Raw genomic sequence first — 12302 nt, 5'->3', positions numbered from 1 at the left:
ACGCCGCTCATAGTCACGGTTGCTTCGCAGCACTAACATGAACTTAAAAAGAAAAAGTTATGATGTGTGTTATTCCAATACTTCCATACCTTGATGTAAGAATCATTCATAAATTGATGGTTGACTATGGGCTGCACAGCACATGATACAAAATGTACATATTGCACAACAGAATAAACTAAAGTGATCCTTCCAGGTAGGGAAGAGCAAACTGGAAATTGAATTCATTGAGCTTTGTTACCATGTCATCACAGAATTCTTGGCACAGATAAACTCTAGTAACTATTACCCAAGATGGGGAGTAGACTACAAAGTCTCCCCATGTGGTGCCAGAGCAGTACATCTGACCCATCATTTGATAATAATAATCATGATTCGTTTTCAAGTGTGGTTTCCCTTCAGATAAAGTTATACAAAAGTCCTTGTCTGCTAGGGCTTCTTCGAGTGAGGTAGCTTTTTTTTATGATGGGCATTTGACTTCAACGATGCCGTGGCTGGGTGCTTCAAGTGGGTCATACACCAAACGGTCTGGTGTGGCGCCGAGCCACGGACAGTCCGGACGTACCATTAGGCCGCAAGAAAAAGTGATGACCCCGTGGTTGAGATGTTGAAGGACATCACAATATCTTAAGACCGCACTGTACTCATTCGCCATACCGTAGCGTACAGATGACGAGGTGAACTCCTTTGGTCGAAGGAGGTTTCGCAGGCCGGCCTTTGTCCATGGCTGCTTTCTTTTGTAAACCGCTCCAAAGCGTGATGCTGTGAGCCGGTCCCTCCTTGCATCCTTCCACAGTTGGCAACCAGCTTGCTGCCTGGTATTCTTCTCAAGTTGTTGGGCTTCTTCAGTAGACAGGAGTATACTCTGCAAATAATGAATACTGTTGTGGAACTGCACTTGTCTGACATATGCACACCTACACAAACATGTTTAGCTACACACTGCAGGATGTTTACCATGGTTCCTTACATCTAGATATCATCACAAATTCAAGACTAGATATTTGCTAGTGTGAAGAATACGTTAAAATAAAACAGGCTTACTGTCAGAACTGATGGAGGTGTGCTGCTTTCTGGAAGCCACTGCTTGCAATCTTTGAAAAGTGTGAACTCCTGAATGGTGACATCGCCTGTGGGATTTCCTGGTTCTACACCAACAAGGCACTCAAAGCCAAGTGGGAGAATGCTCTGCTGTACGGCCATCACGCTGTTCTGTGGTGCTCTTCCGAACTTGGTATCTACATACGTGCAGTCTGTTGCCCTCTCAATCATATCTGTAAGTGTGCTGCTCACAAGGCCTTTTATTTTCTGTGCAAATGTTACTGCAGCACATCTCTTCTCTGCATCTGTCTCAGTCTTTTTCCTGACGTCGTAGAGTCTACACAAAAGTGGGTCTGCCCGCCCTCCTTCACTGATTCGACGCCAGTTCACATTCATTATGCTTTCTGGTGCCATGGCTGCCCGAGGTCTTCCCCACTGCTGTGGTAGCTCCGTACAAGCCAACTCTTGTGGGGGTTGCTTGTACCCCAAACTTTGAATGAGGGCCAGAGTCCTCAGTACGCCAACTGCATGATTGCAGCACCCACCCAAACCTGCTGTGCAGTTGCAGAGGCAGCAGTCAACTTCACCTGATTCGGATAGGTTGATGTTAACCAAGTAAGGTGCACCAGTCTTCTTTTGGCTTCTGAAGCACCCACAACTGATGACGTACACTCGCTGGTCGCACCTGCTGTGTAATAGAGGTTCGTGTATCACAAACAAATCTATCTACACTCAACATTATTGAGCACTGTACTACAAGAACCGACGGTATATTCACTAGGAAAATGCGGTCGAAAAGACAACATATAAGGCTTGTGCAGACACAATAGAATGCCCCGTGAACGTGACATGAAAAGAACACGACTTCCACGTTTCATTACACATGTCCTGCCCAAAGCGGGAGCAACATCCCGTTACGACATCTTTTTTTTTTTCCTTTATAAACTCGAACAAAGACTTCAAAGTCACTTCGTACCTGTCCAAGAACGATCGTGTCTTCATGGACTGCAGCTCGACGTACGACTCAGTAGTGAACATGTAGCCGCGCTCCATGTGTTTCTCCGATGTTGTTTTGGAGTCGTAGAAGCGACGTATAGCGTCTTGGGTGACAAGTGGAAGCTTAGATATATCGCTGGACCATCCAGTCTCTTCGTCAGTCATTTTGGCAAACGAGGAAAGTTTCCTAGCTGTCTGTAGACGTCAGAATCTCGGGAATCTTCGCGCACTCAACTCCTCGATCGTCGTACGTTGCGGAGGCAATACTCAAATATGGCGCTAGGGTTCAGAAGCGCCGAGAGGTGGCATCACTTATGTATAAGGCGTATTGCTGGTATTATTGGCAGCGTTTTGGTCGTGTGGCATACGGCGCTTTCGTTTGCTGGTGTCCGGCTCTGGGTGTACCGATAAAAGCATATTTGCCGGCAATCGTGTGTTGATGCAGTCACTGCCTGCTGTCAAAAAAAAAAAAAGAGAGAGAAGGAAAAAAAAAAGGCCTCCACAGTGCTCCGGCTGGCACTGACCCCTCGGGTAATCCGGCAATATACTACAGCCGACTAAGTCACAAGTCTCGTGAGGAGAAAAATCGCGGGAAAGTAAGTCTTCGCTCCTCCGTCGAACATGGAAGTTCGAAAATATCATCATCTTTGTCGGATTCGCAACACTTCTGTCACTCTCGCACGGTGTTCACAACGAATCTTTAGTTGTTGCTCGAGCTTGTAGTCCGTGTTTTGTTCGAATCGGTACAGTACAAACACCATTATAATGACACTGCTTGTATCTTCTAATTTTTGGCATTTTACCAGCAACATGCAGAACACATTAGAAGAAACAACACACAATAGCGACTTTGCTATTAATTAGCGGGCTTCAGTTGTCCAAGCATACAGTTTTTATTTTAAAGCATTGAAGGATATTTCGGCGTATGAAAAATAGGTAAAAATGCTGAGAGGGAAAGTAGTCGGGTAAAAGATCACGAAATTCGCACAGCACGGATAGTTCGTTCTCTTCGTCTTACGCACATTTCGACATCCAATGTATTTACTGATAATTAAAGTGCATAATCATTTATAAATTAATTTTTTTAGGCTACGACATGTTTAATTACAATAATAATTATTATTATTACATTAATGGCCACAGTAAGATGCTGATATTATATGGATTATAAAAGGTGTTGTCTTGTAGCGCCCCCTCGCTATGTCGGAAAATGCCACTGTATCCTCGTCCTGTGTACCAGTCTGGTATGTCTACCGTCGTTGCACGTGTGTTTCTACGCTTCGTTTTTTTTTTTTTTTTGCTATAATTTATTGATTTTACACGTCCTGCGCGGGTTACTTGTGTAATTTGGAAGGAAGGAACCGCTGGCTATAATCGAACTGGTCGACTATGGTAAGTGTTCATACTGCTGGAAGCAAGTTTGCGTACCTGAATTGAGCCATAACTTCCCGTTTTTTGTGTAACGTACCACAGGTGAGGAAAAAGTTAGGGAACGAAGTCATGCGAGATACGCTAAACAGGGTGCACGAGGCGACACGGAGGAAGCGTTAAAAGAAACGAAAGCCACGAAAAGCCCGCTGAGCAGCTTTGGAAAAGACGAAAGGTACGTTTTGCACCACTGTGTCGTAATTGCACGAAAACATACATTGTTGAGCTTTCTCCGTGTGACGCTACGGTGTGTTCCTGTTTCATTTTTATAGCATGCTCGCATAATTCCTGTTGTAGCAATGAGCGAGACATGACTACATTCTTATGCTTCACGTTCGATGTCTACCAGATATTTATCTCCTGATTTTTCAGACTGCATTGGTATGTTGCGGAAACCACGAAAATTACGAAGAGCCCCAAGTCGTCCAAGGGGGTGGCAACAGCCGAGGATTAAAAGGTAATGTGTCTCATTTTGGAAATAGCAGTAATGATATATAATTGGGTTTGGTTAGACTCTGCTTTACTGACACTCTTCATCAACATGGCATGCTTTGAGAAAGTAAAGCTGTACCACCATCACATGGGGATCTCAACGTCATCAAACACATTGTCTTTATCGCTGGCCAATTTCGTGCTGCCATACATTGTCTTTATCGCTGGCCAATTTCATGCTGCCATACTGCGCTTTACAAATGGCTTCAGTTCAAGGAAGCAGCCGAAAGAAGCTGCAGCAGCTCTGTGGGTACTGTGACCATATTAGTCTAGAAATTATTAGGTATACACTAACATAATGTTGCTTGAGCTTTTATTTTGTGCTAAGGAGCATTTCCATGTTTCGACTCCGCGAGACAATTGAGAAATTTCGGGTAATGGCCTTATCATCAATAAAGCACACACTTCAAGATGTGTTGTCAACAGTTTCCACACGAAATATAGCTCCACTGGTGTCTACACGTCTGACCCCTTTACAGATATTGCAATTTTACTGCTGTAGTTTTTTTTTTTTTTTTTACGTAAATCAGAGTATAGGGGAGCTAATATATGGAGCCATTTTTCACTTCATGTTTGACTAAAGTTGAAGCAACCATAGACAGTCTTTGTGCAGCACCACATAACTCCCTTAGTTCAATGATGTTCGACGGCCATCGACTTGATGTCTGCTCATCCTTGCCAACGTGGAATGAGCATATGAACAGATTTGATGTTGAAGTGCCTAAGTTATTTCAGTAACATAGATCGCTGTTATGGTTGAGAATTTCCAATCTTTACTGGCAAAAGTTAGTGTCACGACTAAATGAGAATATCCTGAAGTTGTAATGCAAATGTGTATACTAATTTTTTTAACCTATTTATTCGCTGTAGTGGTGAATATCAGTGCAGATGCTCTTGTCGAAAAAGCAATTTTAGGCAGATTGTACTGCAAAGGTTACAAAACCTGTTCTCCGTTTAATAACATAGGTAAATGGTCAAATGCGAATAACGGGTCAGTGCACTAACCAGTAGGTGTTATGGTGGATTGGGGTATTGCACACAACACATTTGTCTGAAATCCTAACTCGTTGTGAACAACAGTGTGTAAAATTTCCATCTGCTGCAAGATTGCAAGGGCAGCTGGCCATTTCCAATATGGTTGTTCACACGTGCTGTGTATGCTGAAATCGTGATTTTACTGATGGTTCCGCATGCTACCTTTTCAGATCAGGTGATGAAAATATGAAAAATGATTTGAGAAAAATATGTAGTGCTTTACAAGCAATTATGACATTATTCAAGAGCACTGATATTATCACCAATTTACGCACTGTATTGTTGCCTTTGCTCACAGTTTCAACTTCGAAATAGAAATAGGAATATCAGCGAAACAGCTAGCTGACATTATTGATTGTTGGTTTCGTTGAGTCTGAGCTTAATTTCTTTTGAGGTGGCTTCCTTATATTTGGTGGCCAAAATAGGCCACCGTGGGCCACATGCGCACCATGTGTTTGTGATACCCTTGTTCTACTGTATTGGAGTCCTTGCTTGTGATATGTTGCATTAAGTTTGTGTACTACGGTACTTATCAATTTGCAACTTTTTGTCGTTTTACAGACTGTGTGTGTAGCAAGTTCGACAACACCGTTATTCAGCTGAAGAACAGTTTGTCCTTGACGGTGTAAAGAGAGCTCAAATAAATGTTCTGTGGTGGTATATTTTTGTGGTTTCGTAGTGCAAACACTCTTGTATAATACTGCAGGAGCACGTCAAAAACTCTACACGCACATCAGGTACCTATCAGAAATTCAGTGCCCAATTTTCAACAGAAACACATCATAAATTCAACAGAAACTGTCAAGAAACACATTATAAACTCTACAGTAACTGTCAAGAAACACGTCAGAAAGTCAACAGAAATGTACTCATCTGATACTAATCAGAAACGCGGTGGCCAATTTTAAACAGAAATACATCAGAAACTCATTAAAAAAGTCATCAGAAATTCTGATGAGTGTGATGTCAAAAGTCATTGACTTTTCTTTAGAAACTCATTAAGATTTTTTGTAAGGGAAGGCTGGCGTTGTTCATGTTGATTTTCTGCCCAGTGGTACCACCATTAATAGTGCATATTACTGCCAGGTTCTCAGCGATATGAATAAGGCGCTGAAGCAAGAGCGGCCGGGCCTCATCACCAAAGGAGTCCTCCTCCTACAGGACAATGCACGCCGGCATACCGCGCATCTCACGACACGCACCTTACAGGAACTTGGCTGGGAGTTGCTGCCACATCCCCCTTACAGTCCAGACCTCGCGCCCAGCGTTCCTTGGGGGCCGCAACTTCAGCTGCGACGACGAGGTCAAGAATGCGGTCCGATCATGGCTGCTACGCGCCGGTAAGGATTTCTACGCTGCTGCATCCAAGCCGTCGTGAAACACTGGGACAAGTGCATTAGTGCATCTGAAGATTACGTTGAAAAATAAAACTAATTTCTCGCGTGTAAGTTGATTTTACTTTTGCGAAAAATGAAAAGTCCCGGTTTGACTTGAACGTCCCTCGTATACGCGGAAGGATCTCCCGATTATCACTCTTTCACAAATTCTACCACATTCCTGCCCTCCGATCATGCTACATCAATCCACCTCATCGGATATGACGCTGAAATAAATCGAATATTCCCGTTTTCAGCAATTATACCACAAGATCTTCAAAATATACCCTCTAGGAGGTATGCGCCTTCAAAATATACCCTCAAAATATACCATGAGGTGCAAATAATATACCTTCAGGGTGGTATAAAGATAGTATACCTTGAGGGAGGTAGAGCGTTTATACCTCAAAAGGGTATGAGCCCTAGGACAAGCCGTTTATACCCCAAAAGGTATACATTTTTCTAACAGTGTACTAGGGTAACGGAAATTTGCTGGTGGCCTAGGCTACTATACGAAATTTGTCGTCACTGTACCGCTGAGGGAGGCAACAACAAAAGCCATCGTAGCAGCCCTAAAGGAGCGTGTTTTCAACGTTATTGGTAGGGTTCCGCGTTTTCGTTTTTTTATTTTTGGGCGCTCGGCGTATGTTTTTCGGTGTTTATCGATTTTCACGAAATCGGCGTTTTTCGATGTTTTTCCTGGCGTGTACATAGCTTACTCCACAGTTATCGGCGAATAGATATCCCAATGTAGTTTTAGTGATGTGCTTCTCACTGTGACGTTTTCCGGCTAACGAAAAAGTAAACGAAAATTTTTCACAACCATCGTATTTCTGCATGGTTTTCTGATCTGCATCAACAACTTGCTGGGCATGTGCAGCAATTTATCTCGGTCATTCTTCCTGAATTGTCCCTCTCTATTCGGTGTTTTTCGATTGAAACCGAATGAGGGATAATTTACCCGGCGTATGTTTTTCGGTGTTTTTCGATTAAAACAGAAAATGCGGAACCCTAGTTATTGGCTACCCGCGGTACCTCCTTTCGGATCGTGGACCACAGTTCACATTTACCATTGTGGCAGACATGTGCAAGTTGTGGGGTGTGGAAGAAAAGTTCACAACATCATACCACCCTCAGACTAATCTGACAGAGCGAATAAACAGGAACATCAAACAAATGACAATGTCCTATGTTGACGACGACCACCGAAACTGAGACGTCCACGTCTGTGACCTACAGTGTGCATTGAACAGTGCGAAACACGAAACCACAGACATAACCACTTCCGAGCTTGCCATGGGCAGAAAACTCAATGGCCCGCACGAATTGCCTTTCGATTTTGTCCACGACAAACGAAAGTAGTCGAACTGCCTCAGAGTACCGGGACCAAGTTCAAGAGACCCTTCTGCGCTTACGGGCTCAAGTAGAGGAAAGAGTGAGAATGCGTCAGAGCAAGCAGCGAGTTTTTTACAACAGCACCAGACGGAACACTGATCTGATGGTTGGCGACTTCGTGCTGACTCGATCACACGCTCAATCATCAGCCGGGGCGTACTTTGCAGCGAAACTAGCGCCCCGTTGGATTGGCCCTTTTTGTATTTCGGCCCAAACATCTCTCGTGAACTTCCGATTGCAAGACGAAGCCGGCCGCGACCTTGGTACCTACCAAGTTACAAATCTCAAGCGGTATAGGCGCCGTCCGAGCCAAGGCAACCAAGTGACACAGGATCAGCAACAGCACACAGCTCTGAGGAGGAGAACGTGACCGGATGTGAGGTTCTTCGTGTCGCCGATTCCTTGCGCGAAATATGGCAGTGACGCGTGGCGTGATACTTTGTCTCTTACTTTGCCAACAAGTTAATTTTCTCTCCGTGCTTTTACTCGCATGGCTTCACTTCTATGATTGCGTATGTATTGTCTACGCTAATTATCACGGGCGCCGCTGCGACATTACACTTCGTATTGAAGGAGCTTCCCAATATTTGTCAAGCGGATGGACCGGCCTGGAATGGGCATGATGCAATGCGCAGAGAAATTCACGCGGCGCCGCCTTGGGAGAGGAACTCTGTGCGCGCTGAGGCGTATACATATTGGGCCCTCCAAGTGCACCGAACCGACTCGATCACCTCTCCGAAGCAGACAAAGTTGGGCCGTATTTGGGAGCGCCCCGAGGCGTTTACATGAGCGCACCGGGACCGCTAACCCAGTTCGGTTCGCTTTAAGCGATCCCATGCAAAAGGGGTGATGGACGGCGCTCCAAATCCGTTTTCTAAAGTCTTCCAAAGTGTAGACATGTCTTCTAAAGTGTAGACATGTGCGCCGCCGCAACAGGTATTTTTGAGAGGCTGCCACCGCCGCCGTTTCCAAACCGCGCGCCCAGGGTCTCTCCGCACCTGTCTTCAGATGCGAAAACACGCATTGCTGCCCCCTCGCGAAGTCGAATCTGTTTTTGTTGATGCCGATGACGGTAGGTTGCGGTTTTGGGCTGTTTTTGACTGGTGTTCGTTCGCGCTGCTGACGCCGTCGGTGGTAAAATGGGCATGACGCCGGCGCCGGTGAAAGTTCCATCGACGCACACATGTGGTGCGACATGTGGCCTCCGCCGGTTTACAACCGCCAGCACCGGCCTCGGTGGCTCAGTTGGTAGCGTGTTCGCCTTTTGATCCCGAGATCGCGGGTTCGAACCCGGCCGAGGACGCCAGCAACTTGGTGGCAGGGTACAAGTTGCTTAGACACGCCGTCTTCCGCGAGGGACGTTAAATACGGGGTGCCGTGTTATGAGATTTCATCGCACGTTAAAGAACCCTCAGGTGGGCTAAAGCAATCCACAGTCCGACCGCTGTGTCATCGCTCATGATCTCAGTTGTCTCGCGACGTAAACACCCAATTATTATTATTACTACCGCCAGCGATGGTATCACGGGATTGAGGTGGTGAAACCGGTTTCATGAATCTCCTGCCGCCGCCAGTGTTCTCCATGATGGGTCGCCTCACGGCCGTGAAGAATATTTACCTTCCCGTACATCATGCAGTGTCATGCATTGTGCTATAGCATGGTATGTACGCTCTGTACGGTTCGGGCAGTGGCGGAGTGGGAACGCATACGGCTCGCGGCTTGAAGGGCGTGGGAACGAATCTTAGCCAAATCTTAGTGGGATCTAATCAGTTTATTTCTGATGCTTTTTATTCGAAGAGATCCCCGATGCCCTTGCGTGACGGTGAAGTGTGACGGTGAAGCGTGAAGAAAACCGGCGTATAAACACATTCTGTATTAATAAGAGCGAGTAGGGAACAGGAATAATATTTTTCTTCTACTGCATCTTGGCGTTAACTTGACGGAAAACTGAGCTCGGCCCGCCTCGAAACGGGGTTTTTTGCTTGGGATGTGCTAATCGAATCCGCGAATCCCAGTGCCGAAAACGGTGAATCGAATCTTTCGAATCCACCAACCACGTTTGTGTGTTTCTTTTTCAAGTTCGCGCCTCTGGAGGGCCCCGAAAGCCTCATTGACCGACGGGTGTTTTCTTGTGTGTTTGCTGATAAATTAGGATTAAGAATAAATATATGGGTATATGTTCTCCTGAAACTGAATTATTATTTAATTTGTTTTTCAATTAAACAAATGTATAATATTCTGCTTCAAAACACTTTTCAGTAGAAGTTTTTTTCATGGCTTGTTAAACTCTTTTTAAAGAAATGATTCGAGAGATTCCTGGATTCGCTGAACCTTCCTTGGATTCGGATTCGGAAAATTCTGGATTCGTCCCATCTCTAGTTTTCGCTTTTTTCTTCTTTTTTTTTTTAGGTATTACCGAAGTTGAGTTCAAGTGAGAAAATTCAATTTCTCGCGAATTAAATTTGACAAAAGCGCTCAGAGGTCATAGCAAAACCGTCCCCAAGATAATAGCGTTGACCCCATAATGTTCAGACGAGTACATTTTAAATACGATTTTTATGACGTTAGGTGTAACACCCTGCGTATATTCATCAGGAAGACAATGAGAGAGAGACATCTGTTTATTGACACAAAAATAACTTTACAGGATTTAATGAGGTCTGCAAGGTAATCCTAGGACGCAGACACAGCGTGCTTACATTACAAATCACTTTTATCTAGTGTCCTGCGGAAGCAAATCATATGAAACATTAAAAACTCCGGAGAAAAAATTAGTTATACATATCAAAATTTTACTGCGATAGCTATGCACGCTACAAGAGAAATTCGCGAAGCTCACGTCTGAATCGCTGAAAGTGATTAATTGACCAGAGACACAATGGCAAATCATTCCACATTTTTCGCGTCACATAAGAGATGCGCTGTAGTAAAAAGGTAGTGGAAGCGACAACAAGAATTCAGCTATTCTCAGTGCATACAGAAAAGCACTTTTTGTTACTTGTATATCGAGAGGTCTAGCATACAGTAGAACAACTTGGGATACCAACTTTTAAATTTTATGAACGTCTGATGAAGTGAGGTGCATATTGACTATTACACGACAAAACGCGAGTATGCACCGTATTGTTACGTAGTCATTCATTCACAGCCAGAAGAGAGGCAACCCCAATTCCAAAGCGCCACATTGCCCTTCAGGTACATCGTTAGCTACAGGAATGAATAAAGAAGTAGAAACACATGAAGTGTGTACTGTGTTGGACACGGTTGTCTGAATTCTCCAGCCAGTGGCGGAGCGGTCCCCTATCGCCGGTGTCGTGCACGAAGGAACTATACCAATACAGTATCCGGGAAAACAGTGCCGCGTATGCCAAAGGGAGTCTGCCCATTAGGAGGAACCTAAAAAAGAGGCTCGACCTGTCAATCAAACTTAGGCGTATTTCATTGGGTACCGTTTTCCATGGGAGCTGCCATGACACCAAATTTTCTCCAAGATGGAGGATGGTTCTTGGAACGGCGAAGCGGAGATTTCGTGACAAACAATTTTCACAGACTACTATAATTTCATACTGTGAGTATATATTCTCATGTACGCATCCGCAAAATCAGCTTCAACTTTCGCTCCGCCATCATTATTTACGCGAAAATGGGATGTTTCGTCGCTAACGTTAGGCCTAGTTAAGACCGTGACACCAAGAAAATAGCAAGAAGGACGACCCTTATACGTAGGATTTTGCACTATATTATTGCATTTTGTTTATACATACATCTTTGCTCATTTTTGATTTGATCTGCTTACATTACGTGATTTAAAACTTGATACCGGCAGTCGTCTGCTACGAAGAAGCAGTTGTACCGCTCTCCTGGCCAATCACTCCAGCAACCATTTCTGCAATTCTGAGCCTTCCCAACATGCCTCTCTCCATCCAGATGGCGTTGATAAAAGTGGGCGCTAAATCCGTCGTTTTGGTCTGTCAACAGCGATATCCGTTTCAATCCGAATCACTCGAGTTTCTCCAAAATGGTGGCACCCAGTCAATATGGGTGAGGTAGGTGTACTGGATGGATGTAATAATAGACAACTGTATTTCGACGTGTAATCGACCTGTGATACCCCAAAAAGTGGGTGGAACCTCAGGTATAGGCAGGACACATTAATGGCCAGACTCCCTTTGGCATACACGGCAGTGCGGGGGAGGCCACGCACCGCCACCTGTCGCGAGAGATAACCGTCGGATACTCGGCGTCGTATAGTGAGAGCAGATGAGAGCGGCCTCCTCATTGTGACGGCGTTGGTGTAGGGTAAAGTGGGGCTACTTGAAGACGGGGGTTGAGGACAGTTTAGTTTTTTCGCGTGGCGTTTTCTTAGCAATATTTTTTCTCGTCTGTGACACCAGGGTGAGCAGTGTCGTTCTCTGGGCTTTGAAATAACGTGTTGACGCTCTGCACGTGGCTTTTTAGAAAGAAGTGAGACGCTGTTTTGCAGATGTGGTCGAGGTAAGAGGGACCCGTTTTTGTCGCATCTGTAACTTTCGCGAGCA

This window comes from Ornithodoros turicata, chromosome 1 (assembly GCF_037126465.1).
Source record: "Ornithodoros turicata isolate Travis chromosome 1, ASM3712646v1, whole genome shotgun sequence".
In the NCBI taxonomy this organism is placed as follows: Eukaryota; Metazoa; Arthropoda; class Arachnida; order Ixodida; family Argasidae; genus Ornithodoros; species Ornithodoros turicata.
Note: the sequence above shows the minus strand (reverse complement) of the source record.